This window comes from Cydia pomonella, chromosome 4, assembly GCF_033807575.1.
Source record: "Cydia pomonella isolate Wapato2018A chromosome 4, ilCydPomo1, whole genome shotgun sequence".
NCBI lineage: Eukaryota > Metazoa > Arthropoda > Insecta > Lepidoptera > Tortricidae > Cydia > Cydia pomonella.
The window spans coordinates 27,247,680-27,270,345 of NC_084706.1; positions in this window are offsets into that span (position 1 = coordinate 27,247,680).

Sequence of the window (22,666 nt, forward strand, 5' to 3'; positions counted from 1 at the left end):
GAAATGATGGGCAATTGTAAGTATGTATGTTTGTATGTCACTTTATTGCACATAAACAGCAATTAATTGGGCAATTGTCGGCTTCTAACTATGGTCACCCGCCACAGCAGAGGAGTTGCAAGTACCTACATTGTTAAGATTAAAATTGGGAGTACCTACGCTCTTTTTAGGGTTCCGTAGCCAAATGGCAAAAAACGGAACCCTTATAGATTCGTCATGTCCGTCTGTCTGTCCGATTCTGTCACAGCCACTTTTTTCCGAAACTATAAAAGCTATACTGTTCAAACTTGGTAAGTAGATGTATTCTATGAACCGCATTATGATGTTTACACAAAAATAGAAAAAAAACAATAAATTTTGGGGGTTCCCCATACTTAGAACTAAAACTCAAAAAATCTTTTTTCATCAAACCCATACGTGTGGGGTATCTATGGATAGGTCTTTAAAAATGATATTGAGGTTTCTAATATCATTTTTTTCTAAACTGAATAGTTTGCGCGAGAGACACTTCCAAAGTGGTAAAAAGTGTGTCCCCCCCCCCCCCCCCGTAACTTCTAAAATAACAGAATGAAAAATCTAAAAAAAATATATGATATACATTACCATGCAAACTTCCAACGAAAATTGTTTTGAACCAGATCTAGTGAGTAGTTTTTTTAAATACGTCATAAATGGTACGGAACCCTTCATGGGCGAGTCCGACTCGCACTTGGCCGCTTTTTTTTTTAAATATGAGCCCACTCTCCCCTAGATTATTTTATACCTCCCCAAGTAGTATTTTGTCACCTATTTAACGAAAATCAAAGAAAATGACAGATACAGTGAAGGCATCAAGACTACAGCACGTAGCGAATGCAAAAAACGGCCAAATTCGATAACCGGTTTCGATTACGGTTATGCCCGAAAAATAACCGATAATCGGTTATAATCAATTAAGGTTATTTTCGACTAAAGGTACAGTATTAGCCTAAATTTATGCTGTGCCTCACTGTTAGAACCAAGATGATAGTATACCAGACTTGCGTTCTAAGTATACTCTTGTACGGAGCAGAAACCTGGACGACGTATGCAAAACAGGAGCGACGGCTCAACACTTTTCACATGCGCTGTCTACGCAACATTTTAGGCATAACTTGGCAGGACAAAGTGACAAATGTATGTATGTATGTATATACTTTATTGTACATAGAAATAAAAACACGAAAAACACAGTTACAGAGTAAATTAAATACAACAAAGGCGAACTTATCCCTGTATGGGATCTCTTCCAGTTAACCTTTGAGGAAATCAGAGGGTTCTTGAAAAAGCGCAGCTGCCCAGTCTTGCCGCTCTTCTCAAACAGAGACGCTTGCGGTGGCTGGGGCATGTGCACCGGATGGAATCCTCTAGAATACCTCGACGTGTCTTGCTTGGTGCAGTTGCGTATGCTAAAAGGAACGTTGGAAGACCGATGCTGCGCTTTAAAGACTGTGTTAAGCGAGACATGTCAGCATTTGAAATCGACCACCATGCCTGGGAAACTTTAGCTGAGGACCGTGATGGAAGGCGCAAGCGTGTTGTGGAGGGGAGAAAGCTATGCGACCAAGCCTGGTTTACTACGTTAGATAGCAGAAGGTGTCGCAGAAAGCAAATCGGGACTGGAACCTCAGGTGGCATGAGCTTTCTCTGCCAAAAATTTCTCTGCTCACGCATCGGCCTCCACAGTCACCAAACCCGTTTTCTAAACAGCAATGCTTAAATCGTCTGTAATAGACGTAAAGGCCTGTGATGACAGTATTAGGAAATGTTACTATAAGTCTTCGTTTTTTAATAAAACACACAAAATAGGTACAGTAAAAGTGTAATGCTTCTTCTTTCTTATTCTTGAATGTTGCCATTAATAAGGAGCGCCGGCCGCTTCTCTAGACACGGCGCGCTTAACGATATTCTCCGCCGGTCTCTTGCCAGCGTGAACGTGCCAGCTCTTCTCGAGCCTGCTGGTATTGTAAGAGACGATGGTAAGAGACCGGACGGAATGTAACTAATTCCGTGGAAGATGGAACGGGTGCTGGTGTGGGACGCCACATGTGTACACACCCTAGCCCCGTCTCATCTCCACGGCACAACTGCAAAAGCCGGCGCGGCGGCAGAGGCGGCCGAAAAATTAAAAAAGATCAAATATAGGGGTCTCGGCCCCGAATACGATTTCGTACCTTTTGGCGTCGAGACCCTTGGCCCGTGGGGTCCGAATGCGTCTACACTATTCAAGGATTTAGCCAAAAAAATAGCAGACGCTACCGGTGATCGTAGAGGGAGGGAGGGTGGGTGCGATACAACGAGGAAATGCTGCCAGCATCTACGGCACCATGCCGCAGGGGGATAGTTTTTAATTCTTTATTTCAAGATTCGTTTTATTTATTTCTAGATATAGATTTTAAGTTTTATATGTATTATGTTGTTGTATTATATGGTTAATGCCATTAATTAACTTGTTCATAAATTTTGTCACTAAATATATAATCTTCATTTTAGCTTATAATTGCCTATTGGTAATTGTTTAATACGTGAATGTTATTTCTCTTAGAGCAATAATTGTGTTACCTATAATTGAAAACTGTTCTGGCTGCTGTATTAATTTAATTTGTTAAACTGTATGTGTAAAATATATGCTGGTTGTTTCCTTTTGCAATAAAAAAAGTATGACCTTGGACGTGGTAATCATATAAATTATAGTCGTAGGCGTCACAGCAAAATCTGGATTTTGTAGTTATAAGAAGTAACATTCATAGAATTTAAGTCATAAATAAATAACCGAAAATAACCGTAACCGGTAACCTGATTATTTCGGTTACGGTTATCAGGGATCGGAAACCGGTATTTTTTGTATGAGAACGAAAACGGTATTTTTTCGTTCTTTGTTAATTATTCCCTTTCTAATTGGGCAATCTAATAATATGAAGTCGTTATCTAAAAACCGAGTCCTAAATTTAGAGTATAAAATAAACCGAAATATATGTTTATTTCAAAGTTTTTCCAAAAAACCGGTTCCGATCCCAGACGGTTATAACCGATTTGCATTCCCTAGGCAGCAGTAATGTCGCAACAGTAATGCAGCTGAATCGTCATCCGAATTTCACTTTGAAGCAAACATTCGCCTGTAATCGGTAAGCGGTATCAATAATATTAATCTTACAATAAAAATACCTATAGGGATCGAATGACTGACTCGTGAACCTTATCACAACGTCGTAAGCTCCATTATCGCTAGTTATTGCTGGTATTTATTACCTTTCTCTTCTTGATGGTTCAGATTTTGGAATGATCGGAATGACACGATCACTGAATCTTCGAGAATTTCGACATTAATTAAAATTAAGAATTCGTCTTTTCTTCGGTATAGATAGTAGGTAGACATAGTGATGATTTAAACTTGTGTTGTAAGATTATGGATTATTGGGAGGACAGGCAGTAAAGAGGATAGTGGGCGACCAACGTTCTCATTTCCCGTCTTAAATTTTGTCATTATGGAAAATATTTTTCGACGACCGGTCTGGCTTAGTGGGTAGTGACCCTACCTATGAAGCCGATGGTCCCGGGTTCAAATCCTGGTAAGGGCATTTATTCGTGTGATGAGCACGGATATTTGTTCCTGAGGGGTGTTTTCTATGTATTTAAGTATTTATCAATATTTATATATTATATATATCGTTGTCTAGGTACCCTCAACACAAGCTTTATGAGCTTACTGTGAGACTTAGTCAATTTGTGTAATAATGTCCTATAATATTTATTATTTATTTATTTATTATATTATATATATCGTTGTCTAGGTACCCTCAACACAAGCTTTATGAGCTTACTGTGAGACCTAGTCAATTTGTGTAACAATGTCCTTATTATTTATTTATTTTTACAGCGAAGCAGCCGAGCGCCACGAACATAGGGGTGTTTACTATACGAGTACGTACTCATTCTTAATCCGATCCTTTCTCGTCACTCCGCACATCATTCTCATTCCACCACAACATTCTTATATCTGCTGCGTGCACTCTTCTTTCATTCGTCATTTTACGAATACGTACGTAGGTAGTCTATTATAAATGCGACCGCTGCAGGGGACCATCGAATGCGCCGACTTCTGGCCGAAGTTCGTGTTTCGGAGGTTCCGGGGCAAACTGCCGGATCCGACACAAGAGCAGCCGATTCAACGGAGCCACGCCGTTTTGTCGCCTAAATAGTGTTTAGTATAATTTTATAAAATGTATATGTATGTTAGTCTGTAAGGTATTTGTAATATCGGCCTTGTTGCCTGAATCAAATTTTAAATAAAATTATAAATAAAAAAAAATAAAAATAATCGTATCCCGTTTAAGCATTTCAAATATCAAATATCAAACATTTATTCAGCAAATAGGCCACAGGGGCACTTTTACATGTCCATTTTTACAAACAATAAATTAAAAAAAAAAACAATTACAAATATCGAATCTATGAAATAATAAATACTTTATTAGAGATGTATACTGTCTCTAAATGTCAAATTACACAAAAAAAAACTATGATAAAAAAATAAAACCATAAAATACTAAAATTCTTTAGAGATGTATAAGTCTCTAAGTGTCAGAGATAAAATATAAAAAATATATTAAATTATCCTTAGAGATGTAGAGGGTCGCCAAGGCTTGAATTCTTATATAAATAATTAAAACGTTTTACTTGTTTGTTTGACGTGAATAAACGTGATATAATTTACTTTGGTACAAAATATACAGTAACAAAATGCGCCATATACAGAAGTGTAACATTTTTCGTTTCCGAAACTTGTTTTTTAAATAAAACACCGACCAACTAACTGTTAACAGGGCAAACGAGATTGCATCGAATTTTTGCATAGATTTAGTTTTTCACACTCAGAAAATGTTTCCTCTCTGTGCAATAAAAACGGTTGGCTACCTCTGCATCGATTTTTTTTATTGGATCCTGTATTTTTTGTTGTAGTACTTACAATTTTTTTTTATACTACGTCGGTGTCAAACAAGCATACGGCCCGCCCGATGGTAAGCAGTATCCGTAGCCTATGTACGCCTGCAACTCCAGAGGAGTTACATGCGCGTTGCCGACCCTAACCCTACTCATAGTGTTGTGTGTTCCTGCCGGTGAGTAAGGTTGCTAGAGTTCAACAAGGGTGCAGAGTGTTAGGATCGGTAACGCGCATGTAGCTTTTCTTGAGCTGCAGGCGTACATAGGCTACGGAGACTGCTTACCGTCAGGCGGGCCGTATGCTTGTTTGCAACCGACGTAGTATAAAAAAATAAGTACGTAAAACTTGCCCACACTGCCACTAACGTCTTGCTATGTTATATAAATGCATTAGAAATCTTGTTTTTCATTAAACCTATTATTAAACAGTATTATTGTCAGACCCCGACTACAATAAACATTTCATTACAAGTTTAGGAAGCAATATGTCGCTCCCTGAATTCATAGCGGCGTTTGTCGTGCGATTAATCGCATCCGCAGCATAATGAAACCGCATTAATCGTGCTGCTGTTATCTCATAGAGCGACTATACTATATAATAATGATAAAGTAAGGATCCTAAGCACGATGTCGTATATTGAATGAATGAATGATGCTTGTATTCGAACATCAAAGCAAATACAAAATCTATATAAGCTAAGTATCAGTAACATCTAAAACGTTTCTAAAAAAGAAATAAGCAGTTATTTTTTTATATAAACCTATTTGACTCTACGGAACTTGTGTGTGAATTTGTTTCATAATTTAAAACCATAATGCTATATTTAAACTGCAATGAAAATAATGTCAACATTTTCATTTCCAATTACCAAAATTTTCAGTGAAATTATTTCAAGCAGACACCCGCTGAATATTATACACAGCCAAATTAATATCGGGCTTTACCTATTCAAATTTTAAAATATATTATGTTTTTGATATCGATATGATACGCTTATTTGTACCTAACGAGATGTAACGCGAATTGTGTCAAGACAGAATCTAAGGTCATAACTACTGTTGGCGTTTGTTGTGTATGCAGCTGTAATGTTCAGCCAAGGTATGGTTCGACCCGACCGATTGATTTATTTAATAATCCTTATTTAATTTATTCGTTAGGTTCTATCTTCTTGCTGTGTAACTTTTTCCACTTTAACTATTTGTTTACTCTGTTATTTTATGTCTTCCTTCTTCTTGTCTGTTACCTTCCGTGATTCTCCTCACTTGATGGTCTCATCGGAAGATCAGCGCTGGAAGCCACCAGCCACATGCTGAGATGAGGCCATTTACTGGCCCTTTATTCTTTCTATGTTTTTGTTATAATTATGTTGTTTGTATTTACGAATAAAAATAATTATATTCTATAACAAAATCAATTGAAAAAACAATTAAATTGGCCTCCTATCCAGTGAATTGAAAGCAAATATTTAATATTGAATCAAAGTAATTTATTTTGAAATAGCACAGAAAGCACATCTATATCAAATGAAAAATATTTAGATTTAAATATATTTAACTTCATCGATTCAGATTTTTAATTATTTTGCCATTACTACTGTAAGCCTCAAATATTACGTCGGTGGCAAACAATAATACGGCCCGCTTGCTTTTATGAGAACCCAATACTGTAGACCATCAGGAAAACCTCGGCAGGGAGCTCATTCCACAGCCGGAGCGTCCGCGGGAGAAATTTCCTCTTAAACCGCACAGTGCGCGACCATTAAGGCTCTAGGGTATGATAATGAATACCCTGCCGCCGGCGAGCGGTGCGGTGATAGGAAGCGGCAGTTGGCATCATGTCAAACAATTCTTCAGAGCACAGCCCATTGTACACACACACGCGGTAGAACACACACAAGGAGGCAAAGTCTCTCCTTATACTTACGAGTAAATGTTTAATGCCGCTTGTGAGTTTGGGATCGTCGACGATTCGTACAGCGCGCCATTAGACTGAGTCTAAGGGTCCAAGCTGGCATCCAATCCCTCAACAAATATAACACAAATGTTATATTAAGCGTGGGAGAAATATTATAAATAATTATTTATCCTTTTAAATTCCCTTATAAACCGAATCAAATGCAAATAATAGGAAAATATATTAGGTCAGTACGTAAATATTGTATGCGTTGTTGTTCTATTTATTTTTAAGCATTTTTCGAACACGGTTTTAGCGAATTTGAAATGTACAAGTACAATATGAATTCAAAATATAGGTTTTCCGGTGAAAAATAAATTGAGCTAAGTTTTATTTCATGACAACTCGTTTTGGCATGATGATAACGAACAATGGACATTTTTATCAAAAAACTAGAATGCGATGGCTAGAATCTGTCATATATAATATATGTCAGTTATTTCAGTCATATGGAACGTTTTTAAAAGCATAATTGTGTTGAGAGCTCGGTTTTTATTTATTACGTCGCTGTTTATTACATATTAGTACCTGGGCGACTAACGAACTATTTATTGTAATATGGTGGTGTATAGGTGATAATCTTAACTACATTTTTTTACTAAATTAAACTTGTCTAAAACAATAAAAATTAAAAAAAAATATATAAACTTGAACATATAAAAAAAAAACAAAAGTTAGTCACCGGGCGAGATTCGAACCCGTAACACTCGTTTAGCAGTCCGCGTCTTAACCCGCTGGACCAGACGGACAGTGGCCGGGAACACAAAATTAGCGACCATATTCTGCGTCGAAAGAAAAACGCATGAAAACTCGAAAACACGCGTTTTCCCAAACATAAGACTAATCTAGATCGATTGTTTACCCCCAAAAACCCCCATATACCAAATTTCCGTTTCCGAGATCCCGGAAATATATATATATATATATATATATATATACAAGAATTGCTCGTTTAAAGGTATAAGATTATACATATTTTTACAGTACATTTCACCTCTTTTAAGCCCAATTATTAGCAGCAATTTACTTGTTCCAAACGATTCATGAGAACAAAGAATTGAGAAACATTACCGCCATGACTCCGCTTGATGAGCCTTGTAAATACATTAACAAATATTATTTTAACAAACTCTTATTCAATTCAATGTGATCATGCAAAATAAACCATATGGTATGTGAAATAACGTGTAAAATAAAATGTGTTCTTTGAGAGATATGATGGTAACAGCGTTAGCGCTCTATACGCGTTTGTACTTTGTAACAGATTTGTATACAAAAGGAATGTATATTTTCCTGTTATTTTTGTTAAATATAAAGACCCACAACTTTGTCTCCATCAAATAATGATGATGATTTATAAAAACTATCCTTTTTCCTTTCCGGGATTTCAAACTAAATTTCATCTTAACCGGTTCAGTGGTTTAAATTTAAACGTGAAGAGATAACATTACAGACAGAGAGACAGAGTTACTTTTGCATTTATACTAAGTGGCTCTGTGAGGCTGTAGTTCTTGCGAACCTCTATCGAACAGCCATTTTGAAAAAATAGAGAGCTTTTCAGTCGAGTAGCGTTTTTGGCAACCAAGCTTGCTGAGCTGCCTAAGCAAGACACGAGATTGAAAAGCTAGATTATATCACTATTGTATTCAATACTTTTTCTACGAGTCATCTGAAATAATACTTTTTTTACTATAAAATCTAAATAATTAATGAAAATTGGTAAGTATCTCAGTAAACATAAATGTAGTACCAAAGACATAAACACGCGAAAGTCCCCACCCGCCTGTCCCTTGTTTAGTATTTTCGTTAGTTTTTTTTAGTTGACTACAGCGTAGGTATCGAAATTACTATTATAATTGAATTAGGAGCCCGTACATACATAAGTACTTTTCACGCAATTACAGTTTGGTATACGAAATCTTAATTCAACCATTACAGTTGCCGAGTAGAAAGAAAATATTCTAGAATCTGCTCACAAAATTTCACGAGAATTGGTTGAGAAATACGTCTTGTAGAGGAGAACAGACATGTAGATGTAGTGCAGGGACACCCGGCCGGAAACAGGCGGGCTGTCGATCGAGTGCTGCGTTCATTCAGCACAATTCCCTAAAGTAATTATGGGATCACATCACATCACAAAATTCCGATATTTTTTGGAGGCTTAATGATTTCCAGTTATCATAACAGTAATTTAAGAGGCTGTCAACACCCAATGTCCTTGAAATTGATGTTACTTAAACAGTTTTTTAAGGAAGACTATTTGTTTTAGTCAAGTAAGAAAAATATATATTCATATTAATTATATTTCAAAGACCGTGGTTGTACTCGATACATGATTGAACGAAATCGGCTCGATAGAAAATAATTGCAAAGATTGGTCTTAAAATCACAATTAAACGGTTCTATGTCTTTATTGTTTTGACTTATGGGTCTGCAATTAAAATCACAATTTCAAAACATTTATATCTAAACCGCTGTTGAGTAAAATATTACACTAATAATCCACTTTTTTCATTTAAATATTTTTCTTATTATTCCCTTGCCCAGGCCCAGTAACATGCGACAGTGCTATCTCATTTAATCCGATACAAATAGACAGTGTGCGCGCTTTAGGTATTGACAGTCTCTTAAGGGAAAAGCAAATTTACTTTGAATATGTATTTGGTCTGTTACTCAACAAATAACACGTGGCTTAAAAGGGGGATAGCAACATTGCTGTTTTATATCGAATTTTCACTCGTTTTAAACAAGGGCAAATACCATGAAAAAAATCACTCGTACACTAAACTTTATTTGCGAGGGCAGACCCTTAGCAAATCCGTAATATGTTACTACGTACGTAAGTACTCATTTTTACAATAATAATATACACAAAGGATATATATAGATGATTACTAAATCTAGGCCCTCGTGGTATCACAATACCGATACGTTGTGCGAGGAAGCCGCCAGCTATTCGGTCACCAGTTACGTCAACCAGACGCTCCAAAAAACTTGTGCGCGCTGGGATTCCGTGGACCTAGAGTTTCAACGCCAAATGGTACGAAATGGTTCTCTCTGCCGAGGCTCTTATTTACAACATTTAAAAATTTCGGCGCTGCGCCCGCTTTTGCAATAGTGTGTTGGAGGTTGGACTGTGTTACTAAAGCACTAATTACAACTTATATTATTACAGCTTGACTATCATCTCCTTTGGTTCTGAGTGTGTGTTAAAAAGTCTGATATAAATAATTATTTTCAATTATTTGTACATCGATATTCTGCATACTAAATAAATAAAAATAGTATAATATACGACCTGTTTCACAATGTCCAAGTATTGGATAGCTAATTATAAAATAAATTAACTGTCCCATAAAACGTCCTGCAAAACTTAGCACGTTATTTACAAGTTAAGCTCATTTGAAGATTGTGAAACGTCTACTATGCATGACTTTATTCGTCAGATAAGTAGCTAGTAGCTTATTCAGGACTTTACTAACATTAGCATAGCATAGCATTGTGCAACAGGCCCTTTAATTATATAGCCAAGGAGTTTAAAATTTTAACCAAAAGTATACTTTCAGACATATTGAGGTAAAACATTAAAACCCGCGCGATTACCAAATCTTTATATCTTCTGTTCCTTTCTTATTTTCCTGGATTTGCGAAACCTTTTAATAATAAAAGTTATTTTGTAACATGTTTTACCGAGTTCCTAATAATACCTAATTTTTTTGATTATGCAACAGATTCCCAAGTAAAACATTTTCAATATTATACCTGAATTAGACATCAACTTATTTCTCAATACAAAATAGACTTAGTACTAAGAAATTCTTGTCTCAAATAATAAAAAACTCTGCGAAGAACAATTAACGTCCATCGTCATTATAACAGAACTGAAGATCCCACTTCTGAAGTTCTCAATAAAGGACAAGGACAGGGGAAAGGGATGGCAGGTTGAAATTATTTCTCATTTTTACCTCGTTTAGGGATTTAGCTCTGAAATGGCGTTCTGAATGTTATAGTTCACAGTAGTTACTTATAAAAGATATTTTCCTGAGATTGTATGAAGGCTTTATCAGAAACACCTAACAAATACATACTAAATGCTCCAAGAGTTGAAAATAGCATTCATCGAAATAATAGCATCACTCCTTCCATTTTGTTACACGCTTTAGGGTGGCGTATAGTCTTCCTTTTTAGTTTAAAAATCAACAAGCTATTATACTGAGACTTCACTGAGCCATGGCTAATAATTGCTCCAAAAGTTGATAAATGGCGTCCGTCGAAATGAAGAACATTTTTCACAGCAAAGCTCAGAAACAGTGGGGCAACAAAGCGCTTTGTTTTTGGTCATTGACATTATGTATACATTTAGCTTTAAACATATCCAACACCACCATGCAATTGACCAGGCAATTCGTCTGCTCGTTAGCCTCCTATATCAAAAAAAGGACTGAACGAACCGCCTTATGGTAAGCGACTATCGTCGCCGATGGACACCAGAGGGGTTGTAAGTGCGTTGTCAGCCTTTAAGATGGGAAAACGCTTTTTTCTTTCCGTCTCGATCCGTAAATACCGCAGCCGACAGTACATTCCACAGTTAAGCTGTGCGAAGCAGGAAGTTATCATAAAATAAATCATTTTAGCTCAAACAGAAACATTCGCTCGCTCGCTCAACAAAATGAAAATCAGACAACTTTAAACAACGGCCTCAAACTATAAATCTCCATCCAAAATTGCTGTTCAATCCATGCATTCAATTACAATGCACAACCCACGCCAAGCGATTTTTTACTTTACTCCATCGTTTTAAAGTCCACTGTATTTGACATGTAAAGGCGTGAACACATCAAAGCGTATTTGCAGAGGCCCGTATTTGGGCTGAGTTAACAATGTTGTGTAACCACGGTGTTTGCTGGATGTGTGTACTAGCTTTAATTGATTTGATTGAGAGAAGGGCTGATCATATGAACCGTGTAACTGAACAAATTCGTACAAGCGGTTGCGTCATTCTAATCTTTTTTGTGATCTTAAGACGAAAGGATACGAAGTCACGTGACCTATTCTTCATACACATTTAGTCCCTATTTGTCTCTTTGGATATTAAATAAATAAATATTGGACATTCTTATACAAATCGAGTAAGACCTAGAGTACGCTTAAGAGGGCCTGTGTTGTGTGATTAACATTATATAACATATTTATTTTTATAGCTATGCTCCTTCGTTTGTTTGTTTTGATTTTTTAATGATTATAAAACGTAGGATCGGTTTCGCAAAGTCTAAGTAAAGTGTTGGATAGCTAATTAACAAATGAATTAACTGCCAGATAAAACTTCCTGCAATATCCACTTAAGCATATTTGAAGATTGTAAAACGTCAAAGCTGACTTCATTCGGCAGATAAGTGGCAAGTAGCTTATTCAGGACTTATTGTAAAACAGATCCTAAGGAGCTCTTAAAAAAATATATGAAATTTGTTTTTTTCTCTTAAATCTTAAATCATAAAAAAAGTTCGATAAAATTCAAACGAAAGGGCATAACAGTTATGGTTAGTATAAATCAAATTGTGGGAAAATATTGTGGTAACGATTAATGCCTTGAGCGGTTACCGCAGCCTTTAAGAGCTTGTAGTAGTTGACAACCTATATAACACGAGCTTACATGTGTTGTCGACTCGTATTGGACCATATTTTTACCTTATTTTTTGGAAGTCGGTCAAAAATAACGGGCTAAACCTCTGAATATAAATTCATCACACCGCGGTTCCTTGGAGGATAAATCATCTCGCTACATTTCGGTGATTTAAGGAGGTAGATCTAAGAATGAAGAACAAAAAGAAGAAGAACAATGAACAAAAGAAGAAATTTGACATAAACGACGATATCATGCAGAATTAGCTTGAATTCAAGATGGTTCTAGAGTTGGCTAGAACCATCTTGAATTCATAATAAATGATGATGATGATGATTTTTTTTTATTTTATTAAAAACTGATCGGCGATTGGCTCTAGTCACACCTGATGGAAAGTGAAGACAGGGCCTAAGATGGAGCTCACCGGTTCAGTAGTAGCCTATTCACTCTTGCTTTAAAGAGACCGAGGTCATATTTATCAGGGAATACAGATGGCGGGAGCGCATTCCATTCTTTAGCCGTCCGTAACAAAAAAGAGGAGGCAAACCGTTTAGTGCGAACAAATGGAATGTGTACCACGAGCGGGTGCATTCGCTCCCCACGCCTGGACGTGCGATGATGGAAAGGGGAAGGTGGGATCAGATCGTGCAGTTCCTGTGCACACTCCCCGAAATGTATCCGATAGAACACCGATAGGCTAGCGACTCGACGGCGATGCTCAAGGCTCTGTAATTTTGTGATGGTGCCCTGTTATCCCTCATCAGGGACATACGACTCTCAGAAGGGATTCCCATTTTTCACGGTCCAGCGCGGCCTTCCAGCCCCGCCCAGCCGAGGCCAACAACTGATGCAGCAGCCTTTTCCACTGTGCGCCTCCAGGTGGTACGTGTCGTTGGTGACCTTGTCTTCTTTTTCCGGGAATTTTCCAAATCTGCTCTTGCTTGGTTAGGTGGTCATTTGGCCTTCGTAAAACATGTCCTATCCAGCGCCATTTCCGCAGAAGTATCTCCTTAGCTAAAGGGTTTTGTCCGGTCAATAAATAATAATAATAAATATTACAGGGACATTTTTACACAAATTGACTAAGTCCCACAGCAAGCTCAAGAAGGCTTGTGTTGTGGGTACTCAGACAACGATATTTATAATATACAAATACTTAAATAAATAGAAAACCTCCATAACCCAGGAACAAATATCTGTGCTCATCACAAAAATACATGCCCTTACCGGGATTTAAACCCAGGACCGTCGGCTTCATAGGCAGGGTCACTACCCACTAGGCCAGACCGGTCGTTAATTCTGTTCCGATACCGCCATTTTATCATAGCTACATATAAATGTCCAGCTATAGATATTGCTGGATATGCAGGAGCATAAAATAATACTATTTCCGTCCACTCTTGAAGCCAACTCAAACGTACATTTTGATATCTAAATAGTGTCATTTTGTTACCATTGTTGCGTGTATTTCACTCGTACTTGTTTGCACGTGTGTTGGCACGAGCGCGACGCACAGGCTAATAATAACAAATGGATCTTAAAATCAAAATGTGAGTGCGAATTTGGCCTCCCAGTCTAAGTACGTCGTAAATAATGCTGGCTTTACACTGCATATATCGCAGCCATTCCTGTCCCTTGCAGGAGTGTAAACCGACATTTACGTCCGTCCGCATATTGTGACCGATTCAGATTTCCAAACTTGTTACGGTTTTGATCATATCTTTATACGTCTTTGAAAATACCTCACGCTGATTGGTGCATGAGAAATAAAGGAGTGTCAACGTCTTGTCAAAAATCAGTACAAAACCATAAGGGCCAGTACAGACGGCAACTCGACTGCAACTTGTATTTTTAACACTTTCATCCTATCCTGCCTCACATATGTATTTCAAACAGGGCTCGGAACCGGTTTATTTTTAAATCAATAGGCTGTCTTATTGATTAATGGAGATAAAAAGATGTGTTATTTCCGAATGGGCTGTTTTATGAATTTGTACAATATAAATAGGATGGTAAAAATGGTTTATAAACGGAATTGTTCCCGTTTACTAACGGCGTAGTGGCACCAGTCACCGACAGGAACCTATAACCGACACTTGTTTTTTAGTCAAGAAAATAAATGGAATGCCGATTTCTTGATATGGCAACACTGTGCTGTGGATTATTTTGATAATAATAATAGTGTCGGTTATAGGTTTCTGTCGGTCACTGGTGGTGCCATTACGTTACGTGACAGCTACTCTATGTGAAAATAAACTGGCATTTTCCCATGATTTGACGCGAGAGCTAGCTGGAAGTCTGAATCGGGCTTACGTTACCGGCCGCTACATTGTCTGCACCTGCAGGACATTTCCTGCCGGTCATGCAGACTGTATCCAACACTGTTCATTTGTACTTTGTCTGTACCTCAAAGGTACAAACAAGTGTCAAAAGCAGGATTGAATGAATGAATGAATAAATGAATGAAAGTTTATTCACAAGAACAAATGGTACAGTAGTACAGTAGATGTTCGGTTTAAAGATTCTTTATTCTCATAAGAATTTATACAATTCACTTAAAATGAGAACTTAAAATATATTCATTTTATTTACATATTTCATGTCACAAAAGGAGCGACAGACACTGATTGCAATTTACAATAAGCACTTGTTATTATTTTGCCGGTAAGTATGTTTAAGTAAGTATTTGTATTGGGGGGTAGGTAAGTGACAAACAGTGCGCGAAGATCGCTGACGAGGAAACATAGAATGGGCGCGACTAGATGGGGCCTCGATATGTGTTATTATATATTATTTCAATCATTTTTAATTTTAACATAAGATAGTGTAAAATATAATTTATTATTTAATTTACATTTTAATTCGGTTCATTGTTATTACTTTTATGACTAGTTGTATGTATTACACGTGTTGACATATTTATATTTGTATTCACTAGTATATTTTCATGTATTTATAAATATTACTTAAAATAGTGAAAAATAATAATTTTAAAATAAAATATCTGTTATAAATATTTACATCGTTGACCCCTAATATTGGTTTGGTGATTTAGTGACTCAAGTCGAGGATTGGATTGACGATGAAGTTGGCTATACTTTGTATCTTAAGGTATTCAAATAAAAGAAACCAAATAATTTGTCATTTTCGGGTAGATATAACATTTATTGGTCAACCAACCAAAAACAAACCTACCTACCTGGATCTGTCACTGAACGAACTGACATTAAGCTATATTATTTGATTATGTAATGTTTTCATCTGCACTCAACTCTAAGTGTGATCAGTACCCCTAGTGTAAATTCAATCGACATCGAAATTATTTACACTAGGGGTACTGTACCCCTAGTGTAAATATTTTCGACAGCGAAACGTGACGTACGCGTTTGGGTTAAGTGTCATTTTGTATGAGATTTTTGACTTTCCAAAACGTCCCGCTTGGCGCGCTGTTCAAGAACCCATACAAAATGAGACTTAACGCAAACGCGTACATCACGTTTCGCTATCGACTAAATTTACACTAGGGGTACAGGAATACACTGTTAAAATCTCACTCATGTTACACCGTGTATTCATTATTTTATGTATTGTTTCTGTCGAGTGCATTAAAAATAAATATAAGTAAGTAAATTATAGAGATAATTCATTTATTTGCGTCCGGCTTTAGGTTCCCGACTTCCGTATGTTTATTAAATTTCAACCTAATCGGTAATGTAGGTTTGGAGCAAATTGACTGATGGAGTGATCCTATAAGGGTTTCGTGTTTTTCTTTTTTGAGGTACGGATTCAGAATCAGAATCAGAATCAGAATCAGAATAGCCATTTATTAAATTAATACTTGCGTAGGTACATTGTTTACAGTATTTACATTCTTCTTCTTCCTCGCGTTGTCCCGGCATTTTGCCACGGCTCATGGGAGCCTGGGGTCCGCTTGACAACTAATCCCAAGATTTGGCGTAGGCACTAATTTTTACGAAAGCGACTGCCATCTGCCCTTCCAACCCAGAGGGTAAACTAGGCCTTGTTGGGATTAGTCCGGTTTCCTCACGATGTTTTCCTTCGCCGAAAAGCGACTGGTAAATATCAAATGATATTTCGTACATAAGTTCCGAAAAACTCATTGGTACGAGCCGGGGTTTGAACCCGCGACCTCCGGATTGCAAGTCGCACGCTCTTACCGCTAGGCCACCAGCGCTATATATTATATTTAACGAAATAATTATTTTATTAAAATGGCCTCTCCTTCAGGGAGTACGAAGGAGGCGTAGTAATAAAACTCCACGGGTTAGCCCTGCTAGGAGTTTTTTTTTTGTGACTTACAATGGAATTTACATTTATTTATTTTACGTTTTTCTTTTCTTTTCTTTTGTTTTTATTATTTATTTTAGGTAAACGCGTTTTTCCAAAACGAGCTCGTTCCATGCTTCCCGATCCCGGGCCGCGCGCTGCCACAGCGGAAATCGTGCGCGCAGTTCGTCGTCCCAGCGCGCGCGTGGATGGCCCGATCCGGACCGGATCGGAGGTACGGATTACGGAACCTTAAATATCATCCTTCATAATTTCCCGCTCTGGACTGTCAGAGCAATTTGAACGCGTCTGACATCAAATTGATATTAGGATCATATAAGTTAGCTGCCGCGCGTTCATTTCACTCTGACTTCTTCTCATATGTATTAGTATAAGCGAGACGCCTACACTGATATGATTCCAATAGGATTCAAATATCAGTTCCACTTCAGATACACGTTCGAATTGGCCTGTGTATGCCTCACACGAGTATAAATAAAATAACCGTCACGTCCGCTAGACGGCGTCGTCTCTGCATCTGACATTTCCTTCCGGTTTCGAGTCTTTGTCCAATGCCTTGTTTGCGTATACTATTAAGGCAGGCACACACTGAACAATCTTAGCGCAAAATACTAAAATAACATCTTAATCGCTGTAGCTAGGCTTACTCTAGCGACTTATCTCGCGCTGATCAGCTAAAAATGTTAACATCTATTTTATTTATAAACCCTCTTTACCCGACTGCGTCCGAAGGAGGATAATGTTTTACGAACGTATGTATGTTTGTCCATTTCTTTGGCATGCTCTATTACAGACCAAACGACTGGACAGTTTTTAACCAGGGACTGAAAAACCGCAAAAGACCGGTAACCTAAAATAAAGGTATCAATTGAATAGGTATCCAAAGCTAAGGGTACCCGAATAAAATCGCAAAAGACCGATACCTAAGATAAGGGTATCAATTGAATAGGTATCCAAAGCTAACGGTACCCGAATAAAATCGCACAAGACCGATACCTAAACTAAGGGTATCAATTGAAAAGCTATACAACTGTAACGGTACCCGAATAAAATCGCAAACGACCGATACCTACACAAAGGGTATCAATTGAATAGGTATCCAAAGCTAACGGTACCCGAATAAAATCGCACAAGACCGATACCTAAACTAAGGGTATCAAATGAATAACTATATAACTATAACGGTACCCGAATAAATAAAATGTAATAGGTACATTTTTCAAACGGTACCGATACAGTTGAAAGGGTACCGTACGGTACCGTTTCAAGTAGACTTCTACTTTGGAATCCAAGATGGCGGCCGTGCACTCGTCATAAAAGTCGTCATGGATATCGTTTTATAGGTTTTAGGGAGTGCAGATTTCGAAAATGATGACCATTTTGGAATCCAAGATGGCGGCCGTGCACTCTGTCATAAAAGTCGTCATGGATATCGTTTTATAGGTTTTAGGGAGTGCAGATTTCGAAAATGATGACCATTTTGGAATCCAAGATGGCGGCCGTGCACTCTGTCATAAAAGTCGTCATGGATATCGTTTTATAGGTTTTAGGGAGTGCAGATTTCGAAAATGATGACCATTTTGGAATCCAAGATGGCGGCCGTGCACTCTGTCATAAAAATCGTCATGGATATCGTTTTATAGGTTTTAGGGAGTGCAGATTTCAAAAATGATGACCATTTTGGAATCCAAGATGGCGGCCGTGCACTCTGTCATAAAGTCGTCATGGATATCGTTTTATAGGTTATAGGGAGTGCAGATTTCGAAAATGATGACCATTTTGGAATCCAAGATGGCGGCCGTGCACTCTGTCATAAAAGTCGTCATGGATATCGTTTTATAGGTTATAGGGAGTGCAGATTTCGAAAATGATGACCATTTTGGAATCCAAGATGGCGGCCGTGCACTCTGTCATAAAAGTCGTCATGGATATCGTTTTATAGGTTATAGGGAGTGCAGATTTCGAAAATGATGACCATTTTGGAATCCAAGATGGCGGCCGTGCACTCTGTCATAAAAGTCGTCATGGATATCGTTTTATAGGTTTTAGGGAGTGCAGATTTCAAAAATGATGACCATTTTGGAATCCAAGATGGCGGCCGTGCACTCTGTCATAAAAGTCGTCATGGATATCGTTTTATAGGTTTTAGGGAGTGCAGATTTCAAAAATGATGACCATTTTGGAATCCAAGATGGCGGCCGTGCACTCTGTCATAAAAGTCGTCATGGATATCGTTTTATAGGTTTTAGGGAGTGCAGATTTCGAAAATGATGACCATTTTGGAATCCAAGATGGCGGCCGTGCACTCTGTCATAAAAGTCGTCATGGATATCGTTTTATAGGTTTTAGGGAGTGCAGATTTCGAAAATGATGACCATTTTGGAATCCAAGATGGCGGCCGTGCACTCTGTCATAAAAGTCGTCATGGATATCGTTTTATAGGTTTTAGGGAGTGCAGATTTCGAAAATGATGACCATTTTGGAATCCAAGATGGCGGCCGTGCACTCTGTCATAAAAGTCGTCATGGATATCGTTTTATAGGTTTTAGGGAGTGCAGATTTCGAAAATGATGACCATTTTGGAATCCAAGATGGCGGCCGTGCACTCTGTCATAAAAGTCGTCATGGATATCGTTTTATAGGTTTTAGGGCGTGCAGATTTAGAAAATGATGACCATTTTGGAATCCGAGATGGCGGCCGTGCACTCTGTCATAAAAGTCGTCATGGATATCGTTTTATAGGTTTTAGGGAGTGCAAATTTCGAAAATGATGACCATTTTGGAATCCAAGATGGCGGCCGTGCATTCTGTCATAAAAGTCGTCATGGATATCGTTTTATAGGTTTTAGGGAGTGCAGATTTCGAAAATGATGACCATTTTGGAATCCAAGATGGCGGCCGTGCATTCTGTCATAAAAGTCGTCATGGATATCGTTTTCTAGGGTTTAGGGAGTGCAGATTTCGAAACTGATGACCATTTTGCAATCCAAGATGGCGGCCGTGCACTCTGTCATAAAAGTCGTCATGGATATCATTTTATAGGTTTTAGGGAGTGCAGATTTCGAATATGATGACCATTTTGGAATCCAAGATGGCGGCCGTGCATTCTGTCATAAAAGTCGTCATGGATATCGTTTTATAGGTTTTAGGGAGTGCAGATTTCGAAAATGATGACCATTTTGGAATCCAAGATGGCGGCCGTGCATTCTGTCATAAAAGTCGTCATGGATATCGTTTTCTAGGGTTTAGGGAGTGCAGATTTCGAAACTGATGACCATTTTGCAATCCAAGATGGCGGCCGTGCACTCTGTCATAAAAGTCGTCATGGATATCATTTTATAGGTTTTAGGGAGTGCAGATTTCGAATATGATGACCATTTTGGAATCCAAGATGGCGGCCGTGCATTCTGTCATAAAAGTCGTCATGGATATCGTTTTATAGGTTTTAGGAAGTGCAGATTTCAAAAATGATGACCATTTTGGAATCCAAGATGGCGGCCGTGCACTCTGTCATAAAAGTCGTCATGGATATCGTTTTATAGGTTTTAGGGAGTGCAGATTTCGAAAATGATGACCATTTTGGAATCCAAGATGGCGGCCGTGCATTCTGTCATAAAAGTCGTCATGGATATCGTTTCATAGGTTTTAGGGAGTGCAGATTTCGAAAATGATGACCATTTTGGAATCCAAGATGGCGGCCGTGCACTCTGTCATAAAAGTCGTCATGGATATCGTTTTATAGGTTTTAGGGAGTGCAGATTTCGAAAATGATGACCATTTTGGAATCCAAGATGGCGGCCGTGCACTCTGTCATAAAAGTCGTCATGGATATCGTTTTATAGGTTTTAGGGAGTGCAGATTTCGAAAATGATGACCATTTTGGAATCCAAGATGGCGGCCGTGCACTCTGTCATAAAAGTCGTCATGGATATCGTTTTATAGGTTTTAGGGAGTGCAGATTTCGAAAATGATGACCATTTTGGAATCCAAGATGGCGGCCGTGCACTCTGTCATAAAAGTCGTCATGGATATCGTTTTATAGGTTTTAGGGAGTGCAGATTTCGAAAATGATGACCATTTTGGAATCCAAGATGGCGGCCGTGCACTCTGTCATAAAAATCGTCATGGATATCGTTTTATAGGTTTTAGGGAGTGCAGATTTCAAAAATGATGACCATTTTGGAATCCAAGATGGCGGCCGTGCACTCTGTCATAAAAGTCGTCATGGATATCGTTTATAGGTTATAGGGAGTGCAGATTTCGAAAATGATGACCATTTTGGAATCCAAGATGGCGGCCGTGCACTCTGTCATAAAAGTCGTCATGGATATCGTTTTATAGGTTATAGGGAGTGCAGATTTCGAAAATGATGACCATTTTGGAATCCAAGATGGCGGCCGTGCACTCTGTCATAAAAGTCGTCATGGATATCGTTTTATAGGTTATAGGGAGTGCAGATTTCGAAAATGATGACCATTTTGGAATCCAAGATGGCGGCCGTGCACTCTGTCATAAAAGTCGTCATGGATATCGTTTTATAGGTTTTAGGGAGTGCAGATTTCAAAAATGATGACCATTTTGGAATCCAAGATGGCGGCCGTGCACTCTGTCATAAAAGTCGTCATGGATATCGTTTTATAGGTTTTAGGGAGTGCAGATTTCAAAAATGATGACCATTTTGGAATCCAAGATGGCGGCCGTGCACTCTGTCATAAAAGTCGTCATGGATATCGTTTTATAGGTTTTAGGGAGTGCAGATTTCGAAAATGATGACCATTTTGGAATCCAAGATGGCGGCCGTGCACTCTGTCATAAAAGTCGTCATGGATATCGTTTTATAGGTTTTAGGGAGTGCAGATTTCGAAAATGATGACCATTTTGGAATCCAAGATGGCGGCCGTGCACTCTGTCATAAAAGTCGTCATGGATATCGTTTTATAGGTTTTAGGGAGTGCAGATTTCGAAAATGATGACCATTTTGGAATCCAAGATGGCGGCCGTGCACTCTGTCATAAAAGTCGTCATGGATATCGTTTTATAGGTTTTAGGGAGTGCAGATTTCGAAAATGATGACCATTTTGGAATCCAAGATGGCGGCCGTGCACTCTGTCATAAAAGTCGTCATGGATATCGTTTTATAGGTTTTAGGGCGTGCAGATTTAGAAAATGATGACCATTTTGGAATCCGAGATGGCGGCCGTGCACTCTGTCATAAAAGTCGTCATGGATATCGTTTTATAGGTTTTAGGGAGTGCAAATTTCGAAAATGATGACCATTTTGGAATCCAAGATGGCGGCCGTGCATTCTGTCATAAAAGTCGTCATGGATATCGTTTTATAGGTTTTAGGGAGTGCAGATTTCGAAAATGAAGACCATTTTGGAATCCAAGATGGCGGCCGTGCATTCTGTCATAAAAGTCGTCATGGATATCGTTTTCTAGGGTTTAGGGAGTGCAGATTTCGAAACTGATGACCATTTTGCAATCCAAGATGGCGGCCGTGCACTCTGTCATAAAAGTCGTCATGGATATCATTTTATAGGTTTTAGGGAGTGCAGATTTCGAATATGATGACCATTTTGGAATCCAAGATGGCGGCCGCACGGTGGGCTGAAAATCGGCCTTCATAGAAATAGAAACCGAAGTATTAATTTTGAACTTTTTTTATTGGAATAGCTTTTGTTGGGTTTTATTATGTCCAAAAATTAATCTTGGCTAATTTGGTTGGAAAAATAATTAATAATATATTTTTTTTTCAAAATCTTTGTATGGCGGGTATCAGAAAAATCGAGTTAATAATATAATATCCTTCCAGGTGATTTAAGT